Genomic DNA, 20726 nt, shown 5'->3' on the forward strand with positions numbered 1-20726 from the left:
GTAATCTGGAATGAATGGATCCCAAATCCTGCTGTAAAGATTTCGGTATCTAGAAAGGAAGAATAGTTGGATAACTCTGCCTCCTTCTCTCCTGCTATTCCTCCTTCTCTAACCCCCTGCCCCCCAAAACATACCAACTTTGGAAATCCTGTTCGAATCAGTCAAGTATCTATCTGAGTGTGCCCTGAGTTCCAGAAGCCCTTAGCTCAGTGCCCGGCATATGGTGAATGTGTCTTTTTAAAAAGATACCCATTGTACACAATGGAATACTACTCAGCTATAAAAACGAATGAAATACTGCCATTTGCAACAACATGGATGGACCTTGAGAGAATTATATTAAGTGAAACAAGTCAGGCACAGAAAGAGAAATACCACATGTTCTCACTTATTGTTGGGAGCTAAAAATTAATATATAAATTCACACACACACACACACACACACACACACACACACAAACCGGGGGGGGGGGAGAAGATATAACAACTACAATTATTTGAAGTTGATACGACAAGCAAACAGAAAGGACATTGTTGGGGGGGAGGGGGGGAGGGAGAAGGGAGGGAGGTTTTGGTGATGGGGAGCAATAATCAGCCACAATGTATATCGACAAAATAAAATTTAAAAAAAAAAAAATAAAAAATAAATAAAAAAAAAAAAAATAAAAAAAATAAAAAGATACCCATTGTGTTTGATAACAGTTTTTACGTCAGTAGCTGACAGCATTTTAGCAGCCTAAAATGATGATTAATGGTTCAGTAACGTTATTCCTCATTTTCGCTGAGGCTGGCAAGGACAGGGATATTGCATTTATGTTACAAATTTGCCAGAATTTATTCTGAGTAGAGCCAGAGTAAACATTGACTGGAGGTTTCATTTAAGGCCAACTCATTAGAATTTTAACCAATTTGCAAGAATAATCTCAATTAGCACAGCTCATTAGACTCTAATTGGACTTGAAGCTCTTCCTTTAACCTGTAGTTTCTGTGGGGCTCCTGAGGATGTGTTGCTGGGGGTGGATGTCTACATGGACGTATACGTGTGGACATGCCAAAGAGTTAATTTTCCCACAGCAGGGTGGAGTCATCCAAAGAAAACAAACAAGGAATCGGGCTGCCTTGACAAAAGCATAGTATGATTGTAAAAAGGCAACAGGACCCAGGCTTTGCAAACCAAAGACAAAAACCGAAAAGCAAAAAAACTTTTTATGGCTCTTTTATCACAGCCAAAAGCTGCTGTTGCTGCCAATCTGTGCTTAAGACTGGTCAGCGAAAGTGTCTTTGGAGAACAACCACCACTTCCCCATTTCAGACCCACCTTAGGTAACCCCGCGGTGACTTACTCGATGTTTAGCCAAAAATCTATCCTGGCCCTCATCCTAGCTAGTCCCCGTAGCGTGCCTGCAGCAATGTCTAGGCACCTCTTCTCTCAGGAAGGTATTTGTAAGGTGTCCAACCTGTGTTCTTCCAATGAACTCTTTGAAGATGTTCTGTTCCTCCTTCCCCTTGCCAACTTTGAAATTATGAAATCTTTGAAATATGTTGGTTTTGATTGAGAAATGTATCGCCTTAAGGCTCCAAGCACCCACTATCTTTTCATGTGTTTGATTCCCAGGAGTTCACAGACTTGGAAGGGAACCCAGGGGTGCCACTGAGCAGAACTCTCCATTTGCAAAAGTGTGAGCATGTTCCCGTTGCCTCCGCTCCCTGTAACAGGCTCTGTGCTGCCTGCCTGTGTATTCCACTCACCCACCACGTCTCTCGATTTCTGGAAGTACACGGAATATGCTGACTCCAGCTTCCACGTGTCAGGCTTTCATACCACTTAAGGCTCACATATCATGATGCTTGTTTTTTTTTTCTTTTCAGTGTAATTGTGACTATTTTGGTTAATGTTTGTATCCCCTCACTAAATTAAAGCACAAACGGCTAAAATTTACTGAGATTTTACTATTTCCCAGGGACTTTGATGTTAATCTTGAGAGGTAGACATTATTATTATTATTTCCATTTTTCAGATGAGGAAACTGAAGCATAGAGAAGTCAATCCATTTATTCTAGGTCACATGGCTTACCAGTAGCAGAATTGATAATCAGATCAGACAGGTGATTTGGCTCCAGAGTCCATGGTATTCACCGTACGTTACCTGCCATGATGGTAGGGGCTGTGGCGGTATTTGCTCACCATGGTATCCTTTGTGCCTAACTCCTGGCTCATAAAAGGACCTTAATATATTCATGCTGACTCATGGAAGTTGAACAATTAGTTTTTCTCAATTTTAGGTTTTCTCTGCTCCTTGTTGGAGGGAGAAAGGAAGGGGACACGTATACATACACAATAATGTTGGTGGTTAGAACTCTGCCTTCAAAGCACCTGGTATCTTTAGAAGCAGGCTACATAAGCACCAGGAGAGTAGAGCTGACAGTAGGACTATGATTTATTCAGGACCTTGTGCTGCAGCCTGACTGCTCACCTTTTAGTCACTGTGGTCTGGCCTGTCCTGTTCATGCACCCCCTCGGGGCCAAGGGAAACAGCCCTGCAACACTTCTGATGAAACCCGGCCCAAGAATCATGGAATGGGATGATGGAGGAGAGAGCCCAGTAGACATTTTCCATTTCAGTTGTGGTTAAGGGCAGAGTTCCCTCTTGGTTTGTCCTAAGCTTTGGCCCCATGGTGACTAAGGAGGATGACTCATCAGTAATCTTCCTATTTTCACTATTAAAACAATTCTAACCCAGTCCGGTTTCCATTGTCATGAAAGGCAAACCACAGCCATGTTAAGTTTGTTAATATTTAAAGCAGAGGTTAGAGGTGCTGGAGAGCAGAAAGCCAGTTCTTAGGGGAACACACACGTGATTTATCGTCTGCTGCAAAGGTTAAGGACAAGGGGTTCTGATTACACCCCATTTTACTTCATTCAACTACAGGAAAAGTGTCCTGGGCTAGGCTCTGGGAAAGTTACTGTGGAGAGAGAGAGAGGAATAAGAAAAAGTTACTTCCCTGGGTGTGTTGTGTGGGGCAGACGTTTTTGTCTACTGTGATACCAGGATGACTGTGCTGGGTTGATTCAGATAATGGTATTCAAATCTGGGAAGGTCCTTAAAAGAAATGCCATTTGAGCTATTCCCAGGAGGATCTAGAAGACTGACAAGAAAAAATGGTGGAAAGGTATTCCAAGTAAGGGTGTGGAATCAACAGAGGTCTGAAAGTTGAAGAAGGTTTTGAGGGATAGGAAGCCATTGGTCTGGGATGGATGCCACATTGGGTATTGTAGGCAAGCCTGGTACTATATAAGGCGGAGAAAGCATACTAGAGCCACACCATGGAGGACTCTACAGTTTCATCAGTGCAGGGCAGTAGGTGGAGAAGATGTTCTTCCACCCTCCCCTCTCCCATCTCCAACAGCCAGCAGTTAAATGCAGCTCTCAGATAAGCAGGCTGAAGGCAGAGAAGGTGAGAGCCACAGTTCACAGGATTCCTCCTTCCAGAGGCTTTTCTGCTTCCAGAGGATTTAATCCACAAATGCTTATTTCATATCCTTTCAACACCATTCCAGCTTTCCCTCAACCAATCTATACATCAGCATCAAATTATACCATACCCAAATGCCTACTATTTCAAGGTACTCTGTTAGGTGTCGAAAAGATTTATTAAACTGAATTAAAAAAACAGCCTTTGTGTGCCAAGTTTACACTATATGTTTACAGTAGTTCTCTGACTTTGGCATAGATAATAAACTGAGGCTTTAAGAGATCAAGCAGCTTGTTCAAAGTCATGTAGTTAGTGAGCAGTCGAGCCTAGATGCAAACCCCGGAAGTTCCCCCGAGCTCAGTTTCCTAATTTGCTGTATGAGGGAACCATAAATACATCTTAGAATAGCTGAAGATTAAATAAGAAAGCATAAGTAAGGCCCCAGCCCAGTACCTCACACTTAGTTACTGATCTTATTTTTATTACTTTCCACAGAGTTTAGTACATGGCAGAGCTGAGGCTGGGGCTCAGGGCCATCTAAGCTCTCCCCTGGTGCATGTTCTTTCTGCATCCCCACACCGTCTCCCTGCAAGATGATACAGCATATTTTGGCTTAGTCTCTCAGTACAAAAACTAAAGACAGAAATAGACTAGAGCATGAAGTGGCATTAAAGTGATGCTGGAAGAGTGACTACAAAGTAGATAACTAGTCTGAAGTATGTGCCAACTCGCCATTCTTTGGGACTCACTAAGCTCTGTCCTAGGATCAAGTCCAATTCCAGTGAAAACCATCATCCGGGGACTGTCAGACTTCAGCTCCGGACGGCCTGTTCAGATGACAGCAGCATGACGGTACTCTTTGCTTCTACAGCAGTGGCCCCATCCAAAAGGGCTTTGGAACTTGGCAGACTTGGGTTTGTATCCCAGTTCCAACACTTGTGTGCTCTCTGATCATAGGCTGGTTTCTTAACTTCTTGCAGTTTCAATTTCCTCTATTGTCAAATAGGAATAATTAACACCTAGCCACAGGGTTGTTGTAAGGTTGTATAAAAATAAAACTATATACAAATGCAGGGCTTAGCACCGAAAGCTCTCAGTGAGTGGTAGTTTTTATTATAAGATAGTTTTGCAGTTTTTGCAAGAAGGTGGTTGATAGGTCTCGGATAATAGTCCATGTGCTCTGTATACGTTTATAAGTGCTTCCTTGGAAGAGAGAACCATTTCTTCCAGTCCAACTGTTTCTATGGCATTACATGAAGAAATGTGCACAAAGCCAGAGGGAAGCGCAGGAGAAATTTGCTGCCAGCCCAAATTTCATTCTAAACAAACCCACTGTGTGGGAGCCTCTACTTACACAAAGATAAATCAAAAAGCAGTTACTCCATTCATAAAAAACTTGGAAACAGTATATGCAATCCATCCTAAAGTAGTTTAGAAATGCTTAAATGTAAAATAAATAATAAATTTTATATTAGTATCTTGGGTGATTATTTAAAATTTATTTTCTGCTTTATCATTGTTGCCTCCCCCAAGAGACAAGAACAATTACGTAAAAAATGTAAAAGTTATTAAATATTTTAAAAATGACCTGTTTTTCAGCTTTCTAGGAGCTCTTAATTATTTTGGGCAACATGTATATGGTTCGTTTTCTTTATTGTTTCCTCTTTTCAATCTATTTTTAATGTTCATTGTTATATTTTTATCTCAATTTCATTATTCCTTATTCTATTTCTTTCCTCTCCTTTTGTATTTTTTAGGTTAAGTCTCTTTGAGGCCAAAACAGCTAGTTCATTTGGTCAGTTAGTCAAATAATTGCTAATTCAATTATAGGGGAAGAAAATTAAAACCACAAAGCAAGACCAACACCAAACCCAATCAAATGAATACACACACAAAACCAACATAAATCCAACCCACCACCAGCAACCGCAGCCATCAAATCCTACGTCCAGACTTTGTCTTAGGTATTGAGCAGACCAAGTTCAAAAGGCTGACTGTGCTTTGTAGTTTTTGTTGGCAGTGGTGGTAAAGCCACTTTCTTTTGCTCATGAAGTTACCTAAACCTCATCTATTCATCCCCCTATGATGCTTATAGCTAAAGGTTCTTTCATGGTATTTTTCTATTCTTGGAGTAGTTGTCATTTTCAGATAACAAAGAACTGATTTTTAGTCCTAAACTCATCACTGATAGTCAAGTCACAAAATCATTCTATAACTCAGTTTCCTCATCTGTAAAGTAGAGAACTGCTATGAGGATCAAATTAGATAAGAGATGTGGGAGCCCTTTTTAAGGGCAATACGATGTACCCAGGCAGGTGATTATTATCCCTTGTTGAAACCCTATTGAAAAGCTATTTTTTTCACCCCCAAAATCACTCAGACAGAGGTGCTAATTACCTCTAATCATCCATGGAATTATTGGGGACCGAAAAAACAAGTACCAAATTCTATTTATTTTGAAATATCATAATTCTTTATTGAATGGTTAAATTCTATCTTAGAAACATTAAAAAAATTCTCACTTAACTGAATTTAAAAGCATGGGTTCTATTGAATCTCAAAGAACTATAAAGAATTCTTAGCCCCCAAATTCTTATTCGTGAGTCCATTTGAAGCTACTTCTTCTGTTCATGTAGGTTATAAAGTTGATCTCCCAGAATTAAAAGGTGTGGGACATCAGATTGCCTTATTTGTTGTCTTTGTGAATCTTTATAAAAGAATATAGATCCAATCTAATTTAATCCAATCCAATTCAATAAACATTGATGAGCATTCTGATGGGTGCTAGGTGCCAGCACAGGGACTGCAGGATGAAAAAGTGAGTATGGATCTTGGAGGATGATCTGTACCTATGCAAGGTAGCTTCCTTGACACTTTTTCTACCAGCATGACGAGCAAACAATGTAAAATGTATGCTCTAAAACTTCATGGCCTATAAAGTGCCTTACATAACTCTTATCTTATTTTAATAATCATATGAGATGGATATTCACTATTTGTCTCTTACAGGTGAGAGTTTAACAAGGCTGCAAGTTGCTTAAAGGTGGACCCCCAGCTAGTTTGTGGCAGGATCAAGATTTGCACACATCTGCATGTAAATTCTATGCTTTTTTTTTTTTTCCATTCTTACACCACACTGTATCCATCCTTAAAAAAATCATCAAACAAATTATGGTCTTATTTTTGTGTTCTAATATGGCACAAATAAAATTTGTTTACCCTTGCCAAGTTCAGTACTATCAATCTGTCTGTTCTCATGAAACATTAAAGCTTTGAACTTCTTGGAAGAAAGAACTGTTTAAATTCAAATTATTATTATTATTGTTGTTACTATTAGCCAAGACAAATGAAACGTGGAGAATAGAGCATCTCTTGTCTTACTAGAACTCTTTAATTAAGGAAATTGGTTATTTTCATTCCCTGTAGCTATGTAACAATTACTGCAACACAGCACAATACGTTCAGAATTTAAGACACATCTCAGTGAGATCAAACAAGTTCACTTCTCTGAAGAGAAATGAATGGTGGCCCGATTTGTCCTAATGATGACATTGACTTCTATAGTGAAACATCATGCCAAATAGATTATGTAAATTCTAGAAAAGTTAGCCTGGGGATCATAAAGTTACCTAATAGAACAAATTTTGAATAAATTTCTTTTACAGGTGTAAGTAAAAAAAAAAAAAAAGAGAGAAGCAGAGAAAGAGAGAGAGCGAGAAAGAGAGAGAGAGAATCATTTTGGCTTCCTAGAGCAAAGAGAAGGTATTAAAAGGCAGATAGATAGGTCATTAACGCTTTATCATACAACACCACTTATAGCTACACAGAGAGGACAATGCACAGACCTCAGAATAATATAAACAACATTGAATTGCAATAAAAGCAGTTAAATAATTTACTTTGTTTTAGCTACTGAGTTACAGCTGCTGGTGGGGGCTGGAGGACTGTGTATTCAAGTCACTGTCTTCATCCTCTAGGGAGGACTGGGCTTCCCCATAATTGCTGTGTGATCTTGGGCAATGTGCCTAAACTCTCAGAAGCTCAGTCTCCTCATCTGTGAAATGGAGGAAACAATACCCACCTCATGGGTTTCTGTGTAAAAAGCATGTGTTTGAATGTAGGGTCTGGCTTGAGCAAGTGACTAGTAAATCACAATAAAGATGCTGGTGCTGGTAATGGTACCTTGGCACCAAGCTTTCATCACCTTTTGAAATAGGCCGGGAAAAGATTTCTCAACCACTGTCCTTTGGATTCCACTGGCAGGGATTAGGTCTCAACTATAGCTCTGGCTCACTTCTTAGGAATCTGGCTGTGGCCATAGTCTCACATCTAATCCTTTCATTCTGTCTCAAGGCTCCAGCCTGACCCACATTGGGCATGAGGCAATGAGAGCCACAAGTAAGGAGCCCTATTACACTATCTGTGTCCTTTGGGTATTAGAGGAACTGTCACCTGGTCCTCAGGCTTTCAGCATCTTGACCTCTTGTTCTCCTGTGACCCTGGTGGAGTGTTTGTGAAGTTATCACCATCTCTGGGATTCCAGAGTCATCACTCTGGGTATAAGGGGACCACAGCTGGTAAGATGAGAGTCAGAATCCTGATTAGACTCACCTCTGTGCAACTCACTTCTATTTTTTATTGAGGTATGATTAACATACAAAAAAGCTGTATGTATTTAATGTATACATCTTGATGAATTTGAAGATAAGTATACACCTGTGAAACTGTCACTGTAAACAATGCCATGTACATAACCATCATCTTTAAATTTTCTTCTCCACTTTTTATTTTTTTGTGATAAGAATATTAACATAAGATCTACCCTCTTAGAAAAAGTTTAAGTATACAATATAGTATCATTAACTATATGCAATATTTTGTACAGTAGCTCTCTAGGACTTAGTCATCTTGCATAACCAAACTATGTATACTTTGACCAATACTTCCTCAATTCCCTCTACCCTCAGCCCTGGCAACCAACATTATACTCTCTGCTTCTATGACTGTAACTATTTTAGATTCCTGATATTAGTGAGATCATGTAGTATTTGTTCTTCTGTGTCTGGCTTACTTCAATTAGCATAATGTCTTTCAAATTCGTCCATATTGTAACAAATAGCAGGATCTCCCTTTATTAAGGCTGAATAATATTCCATTGTATGTATATACCACATTTTCTTTATCCATTCATCTGTTGATGGACATTTAGGTTGTTTCCATGCCTTTGTTATTGTAATCATTGCTGCAATTAAAGTTCAGATAGCTCTTTGAGATACTGGTTTCAATTCTTTTGGGTATATATCCAGAAGTGGGATTGTTGTAGCTCTATTTTTAATATTTTGAGAAACACACATTCTGTATCCATAGTATCTGTAACAATTTACATTCTTACCAACAAGGTACAAGAGTTCCCTTTTCTCCAAATCCTCACCAACACTTATCATTATTATCTTTTTTGATATTAGCCATTCTCCTGGGTGTTAGGTGATATCTCACTGTGGTTTTGATTTGCATTTCTCTGATGATGAGGAATGTGGACATTTGTATGTCTTCTCTGGAGAAATGTCTATTCAGGACTTTTGCCCATTTTTATGAATTATTTGTTTCTTTGCTATTGAGTTGTAGAAGTTCCTTATATATTTTGGATTTTAACTCCTTTTAAGGTATATGACTTGCAATTATTTTCTCCCTTCTGTAGATTATTTTTTCACTTTGCTGATTTTTTCCTTGCTGTGCAGAAGCTTTTTAGTTTGATGTAGTCCCACTGGTCTATTCGTGCTTTTTTTTACCTGCGCTTTTGGTGTAATTTCCAAGAAATCATTGCCAAGGCCAATGTCAAGGAAATTTATTCCTATGTTTTTTCTAAGAATTGTACAGGTTTGGGTAGAGGATAGGGGTCCCATTTCATTCTTTTATTCTCCCATTTTATTCTTTACATGTAGATATTCAATTTTCCCAAAATCATTTACTGAAGAAACTATCCTTTTCCTATTGTGTATTTTGCCCCCCCTTGATAAAGATTAGTTTACTGTAAATGTGTGGGTTTATTTCTGTGTTCTCTATTCTGTTTTTATACCAATACCGTACTGTTTTGATTACTGTAGCTTTGTAATACATTTTGAAAACAGAAAGTGTGATGCCTGCTGCTTGGTTCTTCTTGCTCAAGAGTTCTTTGACTGTTTGGGGTCTCTTGTGGTTCCACATGAATTTTAGGATTGTTATTTCTATTTCTGTAAAAAATGCCATTAGTATTTTTACAGAGATTTGATTGAATATGTAGATTGCTTTGAATAGTATGTATATTTTGATGATATTAATTATTCCAGTCTGAACGTGAGATGTCTTTCCATTCATGTCTTCTCCAGTTTCTTTCATCAATGTTTTATAGTTTTCAGTGTACCAATATTTCAACTCCTTGATTAAATTTATTCATAAGTATCTTATTCTTTTTGATGCTATTGTAAATGGGATTGTTTTCTTAATTTCTTGTTTGGATCATTTATTGTTAGTATAAAGAAACACTGCTGATTTTTGTATGTTGATTTTGCATCCTGAAACTTTACTGAATTTCTTTATTAACATTTTTTTTTTTGGTGCGATCTTTAGGGTTTTTCAAATATAGGATCATGTCATCTGCAAACAGATAATTTTACCTATTCCTTTCCTCTTTGGATGTCTTTTATTTCTTTTTCTTGTCTAATTTCTCTGTCTAGATCTTATAGTACTATGTTGAATAGAAGTGGTGATGGGGGCATTCTTGCCTCATTCCTAATCTTAGAGAAAAAGTTTTCAGTTTTTCATCATTGAGTATAATGTTAGTTGTGGGTTTGTCATATATGGTCTTTATTGTGTTGAGGTACATTCCTTTTATACCTAATTTGCTGAGAGTTTTTATCATGAAAGGATATTAAGTTTTGTCAAATGCTTTTTCTGCATATATTGAGATGATCATATGATTTTTATCCTTCATTCTTTTCTACCTTCATTTTTATCCACCATTCATATGGTGGTGAATCACGTTTATTAATTTGCTTATGATCCATTTGATCATAGTGTATGATCATTTTAATGTGCTACTGAACTCAGCTTGCTACTGTTTTGTTGAGGGTTTTTTCATCTATCATCATCAGAAATATTGAACTGTAGTTTTCTTTTCTTATAATGTCTTTGGTTTTCATATCAGAGTGATGCTGGTCTCATAAAATAAGTTCAGAAGTGCTCTCCTATTTTTTAAGAGTTTTAAAAGGGTTAATATTAATTTTTTTAAATGCTTGGTAGAGTTCACTGTGAACCCATCTGGTTCTGGACTTTTCTTTGTTGGGAGGTTTTCAATTACTGATTCTATCTCCTTGATTATTTCTGGGCTGTTCAAGCTATCAAACTCCTTGATTCAGTCTTGGTGGGTTGTATATTTCTAGGAATTTATCCATTTCATCCAGGTTGTCCAATTTGTTGTTATATAATTTTTCATAACAATCCCTTATGACTTTTAAAAATCTATGTGGCATCAGTTGTAGTGTCTCCTCTTGCATTTCTGACTTTATTTGTGTCCTCTCTCTTTTTGTAAATTAGTCTAGCTAAGGGTTTGTTGATTTTGTTTTATTTTTCAAGAAAGGCAACTTACTTTTGCAAATTCTTTTGTATTCACTATTTCATGTATTTCTGCTCTAATCTTTATTATTTCTTTCCTTGTGCTAACTTTTTGTTTAGTTTGTTCTTTATCTAGTGCCTTTGAGGTATGAAGTTTATTTGAAATCTTTCTTTTTAAAAAACGTAGGTGTTTATTACTATAAACTTCCCTCTTAGTACTGCTCTTGCTACATCCCATAAGTTTTGGTATGTTGTGTTTTCATTTGTCTCAAGATATTTTCTCATTTTCCTTTTTATTTCTTCTTTGACTCAATGGTTGTTCAAGAGCCTGTTGTTTAATTTCCATGTATTTGTGAATTTTCCAATTTTTCTAACATTATTGATATCTAGTTTCATTTTATTTTGGTCTGAAAAGATAGTTAAGATAATTTCAATCTTTTTAAATTTGTTAAAACTTATTTCATGATCTAGCATGTGATCTATCTTGCAGAATGTTCCATGTGTGCTTGAGAAGAATGTGTATTCTGCTGTTGTTGAGGGAATGTTCTGTATGTGTCTATTAGATCCATTTGGCCTATAGTGTTGTTCAATCCTGCTGTTTCCTTGTTGATTTCCTGTCTGGATGATCTATCCATTTTTTAAATGGGGTATTGAAGTCTCCTATAATTATTGAATTGCTGTATATTTCTCCCTTTACATCTGTCAATATTTGCTTTGAACATTTAGGTGCTTTGATGTTGGGTGCATATGTATTTTTAATTGTTATATCTTCCTGTGGCAATAACCCTTTTATTATAATATAAAAGAGCATTCCTTGTCTTTTTTGATGAATTTTGACGTAAAATCTGTTTTGTCTGATATAAGTATAGCTACCTCCACTCTCTTTTGGTTAACATTTATATGGAATATCTTTTTCTTTTCCTTTGCTTTCAGCCTATGTGTGTACTTAAAATTGAGGCAAGTTTCTTATAGACAATTTATAGTTGGGTCTTGTTTTTTTAAAAATTCATTTAGCTATTCTATGTCTTTTGATTGGCGAGCTTAATCCATTTATGTTTAAAGTAATTATTGATAGGGAAAGACCATTGCCATTTTGTTGATTGTTTTCTGTCTGTTTTGTAGTTATCTTGTTTCTTTTTCTTTTGCTATCTTTCTTAGTGGATTGATGACTTTTTATGGTGGTATGCTTTGATTCTTTTCACTCTGTTGTTTATGTTATATACTATAGGTTTTTCTTTTGTGGTTACCATGAAGTTTGCTTTAAACCTCTTATAGTTATAACTGTCTCTTTTAAGCTAATAACAACTTAACTGTGTTTGCATATTAAAGCTATACACTTTTATTCTAACCCTTACCCCCCAAAACTTTATGTTATTGGCATCAGGGTTTACCCCTTTTAATATTGTATATACAATAAATATTTTTTTGTGGTTATAGTTATTTTTAATACCTAAAAAAATTATCTACTAGGGTATATATGCCACCATTAAATTATTATGATATTCTGTGTTTGTCTACATATTTACTTTTATCTGTGAGATTTTTACTTTCATATGCTTTTGTGTTGCTATTTACTGTCTATTTGTTTCCAATGGAAGAACTCTCTTTAGTACTTCTTATAAGGCAAGTCTAGTGGTGACAAACTTCCTTAGTTTTTGTTTATCTGGGAAAATGCTTATCTGTCTTTAGTTTTCGAAGGACATTTTTGCATTTTTTGTTGGAAGTATTTTTTCTTTCAGTACTTTGAATGTGTCACCCCCCTCTTTTCTTTCCTGGAAGATTTCTTCTGGGAAATCTGCTGATAGTCTTATGGTGGTGGAGATGGGGGGTGGTTCTCTTATATGTAATGACTTGCTTTTCTCTCACTGCTTTCAAAATTATTTCTTTGTATTTGACTTTTGATAATTTAATTATAATGTGTTTTGGTGTAGACCTCTTTGGTTTCAACCTATTTTGAATACTTTTTGAGCTACATAAATCTAGATGTCCATTTCTCTCTTCAGATTTGAGAAGTCTTCAGCCATTATGTTTTAAAATAATCTTCCCCCCTTTCTGTCTCTCCTCTTCTTCTGAAACTCCCATAATGAGGATAGTGTTTCACTTGATGGTATTCCATAATTTCTATAGGCTATCTTCACTCTTTTTCTCATTTTTCTTTCTTATTTCTCCTTTGACTGGATAACTTCAAATGTCCTTTCTTCAGGTTCACTAATTATTTCTTCTTAATAAGGTCTGTTAGTGAAGCTCTCTATTGAATATTTTAGTTCAGTCATTGTATTCTTCAAGTATAGGATTTCTGTTTTTTTCTGGTTTATATTTCTTTGTTGAACTTTAATTTGTTCATGTATTGTTTTCTTGATATTATTTACTTGTCTATTTCTTTTCTTGTAGCTCACTGAGATTCCTTAAAAATATTATGTAGAACTTTTTTCAGGCAGGTTGTAAATCTCCATTTTTTTAAGGAATGATTATTGCAGCTTTATTAGTTTTCTTTGGAGGTATCATGTTCCCAAGATTCTAAGTGAGCCTTGTATGTTTGCACTGGTGTCTGTGTGTTTAAAGACATACTCTCCTTTTTCAGTTTTACACGCTGGTTTCAGCAGGGAAAAAGGCCTTTATAAGGCAGCTTTCCTGGTATTCTAGGCAGGCCAGTTGGCAGCATCTGTGGTCAGGCAGTGCCTGCTAGCAGCATCCATGAACAGGTGAGTGGGGCCCACTGCTGAGGCTCTATGGCTGAGATGGGCTGGCTGTGGGAGGGAGGAATCCGTAGTCAGGTTGGCTGGCTGGTGGGCTCCATGATAATAGAGGATCTGTCACTAAGGTCTGTAGTCAGCCAGGGCCTGCTTTGGGGTTCTTCGAGGTCATTGGGCCATGGTTGGATGGGGCTGGCTGGTAGGGCTCTGTGGTCAGGCAGGGCCACTGGTAGGGTTCCATAGTGGGGCTAGGTTCCTGACCAGGTTTCATGGTAAGTGGGATCAGCAGGTGGGGCTCCTTGACCTAGAAAGGCCATATGCAGCTGACTTCTGATCCTCATCACTGGCTTCAGGACTTCTCCTGAGATTTGACAGCATGGTGGGAAGAACCACAGGTGATTGGGTTTTGGCTTAGCAACCTTGTGTCAGCATTAATGATACCCTTCTTTGTGTCCCACATTATCTGGACTACAGTTATCTCCAGGAAGTAACTATATCTCACTCTTTCCTTTATCCCAGTACCTGACTTACTGCCTGTTGCATTGTATCTTCTCAGTGAATTTTTCATGAATTGAGCTTTCTGACTTTGGTGTTCCTGTACTGTAGGTGATGCTGATGATGCTGAAAAAGAAGATGATAATGGTATAATAGAAATGGAGAAAGAGAGACAACATGACAGAATCAAAAGGGGAAAAAGGTAAACAACAACCATGGAATGTAAAATACAAATCAGCTGCTGTACATTCAGGAGGTACAGAAGGATGTTACAGAAAGAAAAAAAAAATGGTTACACATTTCCTGTTGAGACTTGAATCAGAAAATAGAATTTACAGAAGTAAACTCATGACTCAGACAACAGCATAAAAATTATTATGGCAACATTTATTGAGCAGGTACTGTGTACCTGTACCAGGCATTGTTCTAAGCACCTTATATCTATTGTCTCATTTAAGCCTTCCAACAACGGTATGAAGAAATTAGTTATTATTATCTCAACTTTACAAATGAGAGAACAGAAATATAGAGATGTTAAGTGATTTGGTCAAGATTACACAACTCATAACTGGCAGATCCAGGAGTTTAACACAGGCAGTATGACTCCAATGCTACCCTTTTAACTGCTACATTTGCCCTTGGGACACAAAGCAGTAAAATTACAGGGTCCTCTGTACAAAGTGAGTTGTAATTGTCTTGGACAGTTGGGCATTAAAAACTTGAGTTTGGTTGTATTTTTTATTCTTTCACTGATCAATTAAGATAAACTTAAAAAATTCATATTCCGCTAAAGCCCCAAATCAGTCGATCAGAAAACCCTGAGAAGAATGGTAAAATAAGATCATGGTTGAAGACAGATGCAGAGTCAGGATGTTTCCAAGAGTTTATCAGAGAGATAAAGATGACATTACCTGAATTATTGTGAAGACTAAGACTCTGAGGCTGGATCCAGATAATGACAGTCCATTCCCAGACACAATTATTGCCTTTCAAAATTGTAACAAAGTAGAAGTATTGTTAATTCTCAGTGGACTAGTAAGCAGAAACAAGGATTTGATTTTTAGTTATTTGCTATGTTACCCCCCCGGTCCTTTCCTTTTTGTGTAGACTTAGATATAGTTCTCTCTTGAATATCTTCTTTCTTATATAAGACAATTTTTGTTTATTATTTCTGTAAGTCAAAGTAATGACAAAAATCTATTATTAATCATGAATAAACAATAATTAAATATTATTACATATGGTTATCTACATATTGGCAGGTTGGAGGTAGGTAGGTAGGCACATGTTTTAGTCACACATTTATAAAATTAAGTGAAATTCAAATGACAGTCTTTAAACTGGAAGCTTGTGTAATAGTCTTGAACTTGGTGTTAAACACACTTGGAGGCTAAACGATAATACAAAACATTTACCTGTATCCTTAGGCTGTCTTCCCATATGAACAGATTTTGCTTCAAATGGGCCCCTAGAAGTCCCTTTAAATTTGATGCCTCTCCACCTTTCCCTTTCATCCCTTCTGCCTTCCCCCGCCAGGGTCTTGGCTCAATATTACTACTATATTTTGTAGCCAAAGCCAACTTAATATTTTTCTGGTTCCATCCTGGGAGCACAACTGTGGACCCACACGTTTTTTAGAATAAAGCCTTTACAGACAGAAAAAAAAAAAAAAAAACCAAAATCTTCCTGGTAATATTGATACATTCCCAGAGCAAAACTCTGAGGCATTATTATGCCATAAGATGTCCTCCCCTCCTCGAGGCATTAGAAAGGATATTGCGGAGGATGATATAGAGCCTGAAAGGGACATAAACTTCATTATGCTACAGTCCATAGAAATATTGTCATAACCTCAGGACTCTCAGAATTTAAACACCTTACCAGGAGGGAGCATGGAATACTGGAAAATTCCTGGAAAAGAAATGGGTGATACTTATTTGAGTCCAAATATTGTCACTCACCCAGTCTGTGGTCTTTGGCAAATCATGACTCTTTCTGAGTATCAGTATGTATCTTCATCTACAACACAAGGGAGTTGTACTAATTTAGTAATTTCATATTCATATTTAAATACTTATAGAGCCCTTTCTCTAAATAAATGTTCTTGGGATCATAAACAAATCAAATATGAAAGGAGAGTTTGGGTGGCTGGAGGGTTCGAGTCACTCATGTACACCACCTCCCTCTGCCTGTGGGTAGCAGTTTTAATACCACTGGAGTAGATAGTATCAGAGATCTTTTCCAGCTCTAGAATTCTGGATGGTAACCTCATGCAAAGGCAATAGCTGAATGAAAATCAGCATACACACAAAATCCATGTTAAGCTTCCATGGGAAAACAAAAACAAAAGCCAAGAGTTCCTTAATATATGTCAGCCCAAAGTAAGGTTATTCGTTAAGTATAGCTGAACAACTTGCAATTATGTTGGAGACAGTAGACTTTAAAGGAAGTCAGGGGTTGAGTTTGGGAACAGAAACCAGATTTCATTTATTTCTTCCATTCCTCTTTAATTGTAAATGCTTCTAAATCAATTCATAGAACATCAGTGGTTTTGAGATTCTGGAAAGACATCATACCATATACGTATTTCACAATGAAGTATTTTCATGCAGGTCTGTTAGCTTCACTAGATTTGTATCAGATCACTGAGTGCTTTATCAGAACCAGGTACTGCATACACAGCAGCCTTGAAGTAGTTGAAGTTGTTCTACCAGAACAATGAGTGGCTCTGTTTTGCTACCTGTTTGGTTGACTGATATTCTGCAGTGCCTGATTCATAGTTAGTTCTCAAAAATATCTGTTGAATGAATGGAATGTAGTAAGATGAGTTGGGTTACCAAGAGGCCTTGGTGACCACTCAACCCAAGACTTAATGAGAAATAGCTCAACAGTTGACACAGATGTTTAGAGACTTAGTCAATTACTGTTCTTACACACATGTAATGAAGGGAGCAGGAGCCTATAGAAATGTTTTGTGGGCTTAGATCATAACTGCACAGAAAGAAAGGCAAGTACTAGGGCCTTTGTTTAGTGTCCATAGGAGCAAATAATAGCTGGAAATCAGACCTTCAAGGACGATCTTTAAAATACATTGATAATGTGATCCATTTTTTAAAAAGTGGAAATGTATATTTATCTGATGTTATGCTGCCTATGTCTCATTGATGGGTGATCAGAAACTCAGTTCTAGTCTAGAACTGACTCATCCACTATCCACTTTGAATTAGAAATTTTGGTTTAATGTAGGCAAAGTCAGGAAAGAATAATCTGTTGACAGAACCGTAGTTCTTTTCTCTTTAGAATACGTTTTATGTTCACTGGGTTGAACCAATTCCTCATTTTGTATTTGTGGTTTCAAACTACGTAGAATATATTTGTAATCTGAATCCAGTTTTTGAGTTAAGGATGATTACTATGTTCTCATACAGTGTTGTAAAGTCTGCAGAGCACCAAGGCAGCATTTCTCTTACGTGTTCAGAGAAGATTTGACTTCTGAGATATTCCCTGATGAATGAGTTCTGAGGGCAAATAAATCTTACTTAAATAATGTAGCAGAATTACTGTTGTGTTAAAAATTATTCGTAGCTATTTACAAATTAGTGTGACATACACCTAAGAGTTTGTATCACTTAAAATCTTGTTCCACTTGAATGTCATCTTTAAATACTACTGAAGTTACTTATTTGACTTAATGAAGAAATGAGCTGTTTAAAGTTTTATAAAAAAATGCTTAAATGTAAAGTAAAATGATTTTATGGAATCATTTGATGGAAAATGATCAAAAATGAATTAATTCCCTGCTTTCTTAAAGAGAACATAGTAAATGCAATGGCTTTCCCCTCATGCCTTAGAGTTATCACCATGAATATTGTGCAATATTATAATACCGTGAGGCCTTTGAAACTATGTGTGTGGGACTCTTTGTCCTCGGACTTTTTAGTTCTTTGAGGGCTTGTGTGTCCTTTTACTGACAGGCTTCCTCATCTCCTTCTCTGAACTTATCACCTGTCACTTATTTCCTGGTCCTCTCATCAGCTTCATTATAATGTGATACGGGATAGGCTAGTGCAGTTTAGAACTGTGTTTAAAGTTTTTAGAACATTACGAGAGGCATAATTTTAGTAAAGTGTCTGAACATTACTTTAAATTCATGACATTTAGGGGGCATTTATTTGTACTATTTGATATCTGCTTATTCCTTGGATTTGAATAATTGCTGTTTTGAATGTTTGGTATTTATACTTCTTAACATATGTGGTTAACAGATCTCAATTTTCTATCGTTTATTTTTTAAAATTGACATATTTTACTATAAAAGACCATTGATCTCATTTTTTGATTAACAATATCAATAGTTCCAACTAGTCTATCACCAAGGTTCTTCTATTGACCTAATGGGAACATGTAATTACAAATGAATTAAATAATACCAAAAGGCTTATTAAGTTCTGTGATCACAAACACAAATTTTATAGAATAAATGAATGCCATAACACATAGTTGTCTCAATCACACCAAATGGAAGATTTGCAAATGACCCTAAAGGATAAAATGGGACATCAGTCACTTCCACCCACTGGTTCAGTGGTGTTTCCACTGTGTACTTTTAATAAAATTGAGCACCTGATAACCTGTTACCAGTCTTCTGCTTTTGTTCACATCTCTTCTGAGAGAAATCAGATGCAAATCAACTTCACTGATAGTCAAAGAAAAGTTAATGAAAACAAAACTCATTATGTAGTTCACCTATCAGATCAGCCAAGATTAAACAGGTTCAGAAAAAAAAATAGAGTGTGGATAAATTAGGTAATTTTCTATATGTTCCATGGAACTGAGAATTGGCAGAAAACTCAATGTTTCAAAATATAAAGTGTAAATGTAGGGCCCACACACCATGAGCAAACTGAGCTGGAACAGATAGGCACTGTGTGCCATGGGACCCCCAGCCCAGGCCAGTCCCTGCTGCCCAGAGAAGCCCGAGAGCCACTGGGCCCACAAGCTATGAGCCAGCTGTTCCAGAACAGGCAGGTGCTGTGAGCTGTAGGACCCCCAGCTCAGGCCAGTCCCCACTGCCCAGAGAGGCCTGAGAGCTGCCAGGCCCACACTCCCTGAGCCAGCCCCACCAGTATAGACAGGTGCCACGTGTCATGGGACACCCAGCCCAGGCCAGTGCCCGCTGCCTAGAGAGGCCTGAGAGCTACCAGGTCGACATGCCCCAAGCCAGCCATGCTGGAAAATGCAGGTGCCAAGTTGTCAGACCCATAGCCCAGGCCAGTTCTCACCGCCCAGAATTAGCAGTCCCTGCAGGATCCAGGCCAGACATCAGGGTGGAATGAGTGGACCATGATACCCCCTGCCACAATGACTAAAGAACAAAGGAAAGATATGAGAAATATGAAAAATCAAGAAAGTACACCACCACCAAAGGAAAATAATAACTCCCAAGCTCTAGATCCTATAGAACAGGAAGTCCTTGAAATGACTTGACAAGGAATTTTGAGCAACAATTCTAAGGAAACTAAATGAGGTACAAGAAAACTCAGATGACACAATGAAATGAGAAAAAGTATACAGGATCTGAAAGAAGAAATGTACAAAGAAATCAATGCCCTGAAAAATAATGTAGCAGAGCTTGTGGAGCCAAAGGATTCATTCAACAAAATAAAAAACACAACAGAGAGTTTAACCAGTAGTCTAGAACAAGCAGAAGAGAGAATTTCTGACCCTGATGATGGGCTGTTTGAAATAACACAGGTGGACCAAAAAAAAAAAAAAAAAAAGAATTTAAAAAAAGGAAGAAAATCTAAGGGAGATAACAGACAACCATAAGTGCTCAGATATCCAAGTCATGGGTATTCCAGAAGAGGAGGAAAAAGGAAATGGCGTTGAAAGCATCTTCATCAAAATAATAGCATAAAATTTCCTAGGTTTAGGAAAGGACATAGGTCTTCAGATTCAGAAGGCCCAAAGATCCCTAAACATATTCAACCCAAAAATGTACAAAGACATTTACAAATGTAAATGTCCTCTCCAAGACATGTTATAGTCAAACTGGTAAAACTCAGAGACAAAGAGAGAATCTTAAAAGTTGTAAGAGAGAAGTGTCAAGGAACCTATAAGGGAGCACCAATCAGACTAACATGAGACTTTTCATCAGAAACCCTAAAAGCCAGAAAAGAATGGGATGACATACTCAAAATACTAAAAGACAAAAATTGCCAGCCAAGAATACTTTACCCAGCAAGGCTATCCTTCCAAAACGAAGGACAAATAGTATATCTCTCAAACAACCAAAACCTGCAGGATTTCACTACCACACAACCAGCCTACAAGAAATTCTAAAGGGAGTAGTGGGTTTGGTACCTGAAAAACAACCATCACTGCCATGAATACTTGAGAAAGAACTAAACCCACCAGTAAAATAAAAATGCTAACAATAAAGAGAAAAAATAGTTTATCTACCACCCCATGAAA

This window comes from Cynocephalus volans, chromosome 17 (genome assembly GCF_027409185.1).
Source record: "Cynocephalus volans isolate mCynVol1 chromosome 17, mCynVol1.pri, whole genome shotgun sequence".
Lineage (NCBI taxonomy): Eukaryota > Metazoa > Chordata > Mammalia > Dermoptera > Cynocephalidae > Cynocephalus > Cynocephalus volans.